The following is a 6310-nucleotide window of genomic DNA, read 5'->3' as shown; positions in this document are numbered from 1 at the left end:
CACCGTGTGCGAGAGGAAGAGCCGTCTCCGGGAAGAGAACCGGTGCTTCTGTGCAAGATCTAGAAGGAGAAGAGCGGCGGCACTCAGCCGTCCGGCCCGAGGTGCCGTCCGCGGCTGGGCTGGCCGTGGCGAGCGGGCGGCGGTGGGGCCGGGCCCGGGGGCAGCCCGCGCTGGCGGCCGCCCGGCAGGGGGCGCGGCGCCGGGCGGGAGGCGGGGCGCGCGCCGGCGCGGCTGCGCTTTGCGGACTGCTGTAAAGCAGCGCCGAGTGTCGCGCCGCGCCTGGGGAGGGAGGGAGCGGCGGCGGTGGCGGGGGCTGCGCAACAACAAAACGTCGCCCGCCTCGCGGCGTGTCACCGGGGCCCGCGCGGCTGCGACCAGGCCGGGGGACAGCGGCGCGGCGAGGGCCGGGCGCCGGCACAGGGCGCCGCCGAGGAGGACGCAGTGGCCTCCCGGGCCGCGCCAGGCAGCGACGCGGGGTCCCTGCGGTGCCCGCCGGGGCCGTTTCCTCCCCTCCGGCCCTGAGCAGGGCGCCGGCGGCACCCGGCTCTTCCCCCTCGGCCTTGCTGTCTCAGGTACGGGGGGGGGGGGGGGGGGGGGGGGGGGGGGGCGGCGGCGGCCGCGGCGTTGTCCCGCACCCTGCGGGGCATTATCTCCTGGCGGGTGGGGCCCGCGGGGGCCGGGAGGGGGGCGGTGGGCTCCCCTCCCCAGCCCCGCCCCGCCCCGCCCTGCCCCGCAACGGCCGCGGCAACGGCGGCGGCCACGGTGACCGGCCCGCGGCGGGGCGGGCCGGGCCGCCTCCCCGGCGGAGCTGGCCGCAGGGCCGCGGGGGCAGTTAGGCGGATGGGAACTTCACGCTGATTTTTTTTTTTTTTTTTTTTTTTTCAGTGCCTCGTTGACGCACAAAGCAGTATCTTCATTGCGGGAAGCCGCAGCACTCTTTTGGGTTTTGTCTCCTTGAAAATTTGTCACACGTTTTCCCTTACGGAAATGAGTTTTATTCGTGTGCGTAGTAGAGTTTGTTATAACGTCATTTGTTTTGTTTGCGAAGTTGGTATTTTGTTTCTTAACCCATATTAAAACAAAAAAAAGAAAATCACTGTCAGGCGGTTTTTGCCCGATGAACAAGGAAGCAATGTTCATTCAGAAATGTAGGCCAGGACCTTCAGTGGTACGCAGGTTTGTAACTCTTACTGGAATGGACAGGTGTTAAGGATCTGTGCACTTTTGTAAGTGTCCGTGTTTCAGCGATTAGGGCTGAGCGTACATTTATGGAATTTTGTGTTTGAGTAAGCTATTTTGTGGCTCAGATGGTCTGGGGAAACTGTAAGGGAGGCCCGATTGCTTTAGCTGACTAAATGATAACCTTAATTCGTGACACTCAAGTATTTGTACAAAAGAAGATGTAATGCAGGAGTTAAGACCTTGCTGTAATGGCCCAACTATTTGATTCTAACACAATTACTTCCGAAACAAATATTTGACAAAAAATATAAGGATTGGCTGCTCAGCATGGAGATTTAGGTAGTATTTATCATGGAGGAGTATCTTTATTATAAACTAATAAAGAAAAACTAGGTTTTCACATGGTGGAATAAGGCCTTTTATTGTCTTTGTTGTATCCAGTAGCAAATTCCAAAGATAGATTAATTATTGATACTTAGTAGAAACGTTTTGAGGAAAATTAATATTTAAAGAATTGGAATTATTTTGTCACTCTTAAAAAGTAAACCTTCTTATAGTTCACATACCCGTCGTTCTTGCTGTTGAAGTAGTTCTCCACAAATTTAAATGTTTTTACTCATCTTACTGTTGGGTAGAGGGAATACCTGAGGCAAAAATCCAAAACCCAAGAAACAACAAAGAAGCTGTTAGCCAAGGTTATCAGCAGTTCAGATTTGTATTCTTGCTGATGTGCGAAGGTTGATAGGGAAAGATGTGATCTTGGTTCGTTTGATAAAGTGAATATCTGGTCACCTGTCTTACGCTATTATCTGCAGTATAAAATGACCTATTGAATTCATAAGACAGGAAAGGCTGTGTGCATATTTTGCATTTCACTTTAGTGAAATAAAAGTGTATAAGACACCAGGCTTCCTGTTTTAAAACTCTTGAAGTCTTGCATATTTAAAAATCTGTTTATTTTCCTTGATGGTTGAAGCCCTGGCAGTTACAGCTGTGGTTATGTGTAGTGTTGGGAGCCTAGGGGTGAACAACAGCTCTTATTCATGTGTCCTTCCAAAATCTGGATGAGAACATTTTGACCTTTCAGAAGTATCTTTTATAAAGCAATGGATTTTGTAAAAGCATATTAAGAGTGTATCTTAATGTATCTGTAACTTGCACTTATCTTTAAATGAATAACTTTGTGGACCTGTGTAACCAGATCAATTATGGCAGTCTTGTCTTTCAATGGAAGTGGCCATGTTGCAGTAACATTTAGCTGACAGCAGTTACTGGCCTTTTTTTTTCCAAGATGAAGAATCTGTCACTTCAGTTGTTTAGATTTCCTCTAATGGTGAGGACATTCTTTTGAGAAGATAGAGGTAATAGTGCCCTTCTCCCTAGCTGATGAACTGTGGAGGCTTAGATGTCGGGTGGTTGAATAAATGGGGAAAAAATTGCAGGGGGGGGTGGGAAGGGGAATGGGATGATTTAATTCACATGTAAACGATGGGGATAGTACAGAGAGATGGATTTGCCACAGGCAGATGTTGTATAGCGGTTTCCCCACAGCTTCACTGATGTGCACCCTCCTTTAGGTCAGTTTTATCCCCAGATCCATAGATTATATAGATTTAGAAACGTGTATCTCGAGTAATGTGTATGGGATACATGTGCAGCACAGGGATAGGATAATTGCTCCCAGTCATGGGCTCTGAAGTTTTGTCAGTGTGACAGTGATCAGCTGCTTCCAAAGTCTACAGTACTCTTAAAAGAAGCACAGAATGTATTCGCAGGCAAAGTGTTAAACTAGTGGACTTCCTTCAGGTTTAAGTTTAGAATAGTTTTTTTCTTGGTGGGCTGATGTCGGGACTAACAGAGACCCCTAATGGAGCAGAGGGAAAAGAAGAAAGGAAAACAGGTTTTTTCTTTTGCTAACCCAAAATCTTCCTAGCAAGATGATTTTTCTGTTTTATATAGTTTATGCTATTTGGAAAAGCAACTAATGTGATTTAAAGTGATGTCTTCCTTATTGTTTACCAAGTAAAATCTGAGAAGCCTGGTTCACGACTTTACTAGCAAGAGACTTCCTTCTGTATTTTTTTTCCCCCAGTAAAATGCAGTCCTAATGCTTGGCTGCTGCCAAGTAAAATGTTTGCTTTTACCCACTGCCACTTGGCTCTACTGGGTGAAAAGTGGAGCGGTCTGCTGCACTGTCCTTCTCTTCTAAATGGGTAAATCTACTTGATTTAGTCTCTGAAAAATCCCCTACTTATCACAGGTTTCCCAAAGAACGGCATAAAACTGCCCTAATGATTCATTTCATATTTCTCACTTGCAAGGTTCTTGTTAGCAGCTGTGTCAAAGATCATGCCTTACTTTGCTTCTCAAAGCTTTATCTAGAAGCGTTTGCAACATGACGCTGCTTTAAGAACAGTTACGCATACTTCAAAGGCTGAAACTGCCAGGAGGACTGAGAAATAATGTTTTTAATTTTGATGGCAGTGTAACTCAGAGCTTCCCTAGCTGTCTGTGGAAGCAGAACTCCTAGTTAGGATCTTGAGCTCCCATAAAAAAGTGTATTTTGTCATTCTTTTATAAAGCTACAACCCCTTATGCCTGAGTTCATTGCTGCTACGTTTGTCTTGGAGTCCACTGAAGCCAAAACATTCCTGATTGCCAAATCATAATGCTTGTGTCTTAAAACCATGATTTACATAGTGTTGATGTAGCTAAGCCTAGAACAGAGCAAAGAAGTGTCTAGACTGAAGAATGTGCTTGCGAACACTGTGTTTGTCAAATCCACCTGCTTGCATCCATTGTGCAGAGCCAAACAGATTCCTTGCCTAGGGTATGTGCATGCTAATGCTCCTCTGATGTTGGATTGATGCTGGGATTTCTGTAGGTGCCTTATGGTCTTGGACTGATTCGTAGAGTATTGCAGGAGCACTTGTTGTTGTTGGGATTCTGTGCAGAATTGCTCTTAGCTTGCCAGCTCGTGTCGCCGAGGCGGTTCCAGCGGCACATGCTCCGTGTGTTCCCTCTGCTCCAGCTGGAGGCAGGCCACAGAGGGAAGAGCTCTTCTCTTGGTAGCTGTCCTGTGCTGGGTTCTATCAGATGTGAGAGACAGACACTTTCAATAGTCTCTCCGTAAGAATACAGGGGTGATGAGTCTCAGAGGTGAATGATAACATGGCATAACAGAGGCATTCTGTAGCTACTCTGTGGGTGTCCTGACATTTCTGTTGCAAGATAATTGCTTTACTGACCAATACACACAACATCAGATTTCTTTGTGCATATCAGACTTCAACAGTGAGGTTTTCTCAGGAAGGTAATACTACCACTATTAGCTTGTCAGAGTAAAAATGTTAAAAGTAAGATCTGGTAAAAGCCACATATTAGGGAAGGGAATTAATTTTAAAAGTAAACAATTTAGTGAACATATGCAAAGAAAGAGTTAGGACTGAATAAAGGAACTGCAAATGCAACTGATAGAAACTTTGAGACAATCTTAAATACTCTCTTGCCTGTTACCATTCTATATATATGGGCACTTGGGCTGGGTACTTAAGTGGTCTGAGATAGCACAGAATTTTTATGGAAGTGGTCTGTCTGAGATTACAGTGACAGTATATTCCGCAAGCTCTTAGTAGTTGTGAGAGCTGTTGGATTAGGAAGAATTTTTGTCTGCACTGGCCTCTAGGCTCAACCCTGCTGGATACCTGAGTTGCTTGTAAGTGTGTTTAGGGTCTGAGTGGTGGAGAGTGCCTCAGACAAGGGGAAGTTACTGTGTAATGAGAGAGGGGCAGGAAAGTGAAGATGGGGAAAAGGAGGAAATAGAGTACTAACTGCTTTGTAAATGAAGCTTTTTTTGTTCACTGTTTTTCACCAAGTGGGCTAGAAGTCTAGCTATTTGGTGAATAAACTATTTGGCTAGCTGGGTTTAGGTGTGTTTATCATACTAACAGGACAGAGACCAGTAATTTGGTGTTACGTAAGAAGTATGTGCTTAAGATAGGTGTTTTCTGCAGAGTGGTTGGCTGCTCGTGTGTCAAAGCAACGTGTGCTTACTGTAGCCAAACCTGAGAGAATCGGGCAAGGTGCTTTGGACACCTAAAAAGAAGATCGTTTCTTGGTGGTGAAGGGAATGGACTGTATTTTAAAATGTAACTGAAAATACATTTTCAGAGCAATGATATATTACATGTATTCATCAACCAATTTTACACAAAAAGAGAGTTAATGTTGTGTAATGAACCATTTCACTGTTCTATAGTGCTTTAATACTATCATACTTTCTGATTGCTAGTAATGGAATTAATTCTTAATGACAAAATACTTTGCTCCATCTTATAACTCAACTCAAACGTGTTCTGCTTATATATATGAGATCATAAACGTCTCTGCTGTAAAGATCTCAAACTTTGAGCTTGGTTTTGGAGTTGGGATTTTCAAGAGATTTCCCCAGTTTACATGAATTTTCTTGCACTACTGTATGTCTTGGTGTGATTAATATCAAAGGTCTTCGATTTGTGACATGTATGGATAAAAGTTGTGTATGCTTCATGATTCTGAATAGAGTCCATACACTTTAGAGGGGAATGTAGAACAACTATAGTTTTCAGGTAGCTGTCTTAACAGCTCTTCATTCAGTCTTTACTTAAAATGGCTTAAAAGAAGATGCTACCCCATTTTTCCTCTTGAAGCCTTGATTCCATAAATTAATAGGCAAATACTTTGATTAGGAAGGAGGAACACTAATGCAGACTGAGCTTACTGCATCTTGCTGCCTTCTGAAAAAGTTTCTGAGGACTACTTTTAATTAGAGGGAAATTTTGTAGGATCTTCTAAATGTTTAACAGCAGATGATCTCATTCTAATGAGTCTTAATTATGTGCATAATATTGCGGTAGTCCCTGTTAAACTTAGTCTTCTGTGTAAAAGCATTCGACTTCTATGTAATATGGATATTTCCTATGCCTAACCACTGAAAATACTTAAACTGGATTGGAATCTAGTTAAACGGTAAGATCTTCTTCCAGCTTCTGTCGCTTTGGTCAAATACTTTGTTCAAAGCTTTTTAATAGCATTTCTAAATAGTGAAAGAATGGATTGCTTGTCATTGATTGCTGCCATTCACTTGGTT

The 6310-nt window shown here is 44.5% G+C and overlaps 1 protein-coding gene across 6 annotated transcripts in view; it reads left to right on the top strand.

The window, feature by feature from the left end:
- The first annotated feature begins 300 nt into the window (after nucleotides 1-300).
- The window catches only part of RNF111 (ring finger protein 111), a 48361-nt gene continuing 42351 nt past the window's right edge, over nucleotides 301-6310 (top strand). For 4 of the 6 annotated variants that reach the window (XM_074916924.1, XM_074916922.1, XM_074916923.1 and 1 more), the window contains exon 1: nucleotides 301-572. The gene's annotated coding sequence lies outside the window, so the exon portion shown is untranslated. Of the gene's footprint in view, nucleotides 573-967; nucleotides 1003-1112; nucleotides 1169-6310 lie in introns of those variants that run through there. The other 2 variants (XM_074916921.1, XM_074916920.1) reach the window with 2 other exon arrangements.

This window comes from Athene noctua, chromosome 13 (genome assembly GCF_965140245.1).
Source record: "Athene noctua chromosome 13, bAthNoc1.hap1.1, whole genome shotgun sequence".
Taxonomy (NCBI): domain Eukaryota; kingdom Metazoa; phylum Chordata; class Aves; order Strigiformes; family Strigidae; genus Athene; species Athene noctua.
This window is presented reverse-complemented; position numbering and strand designations above follow the sequence as displayed.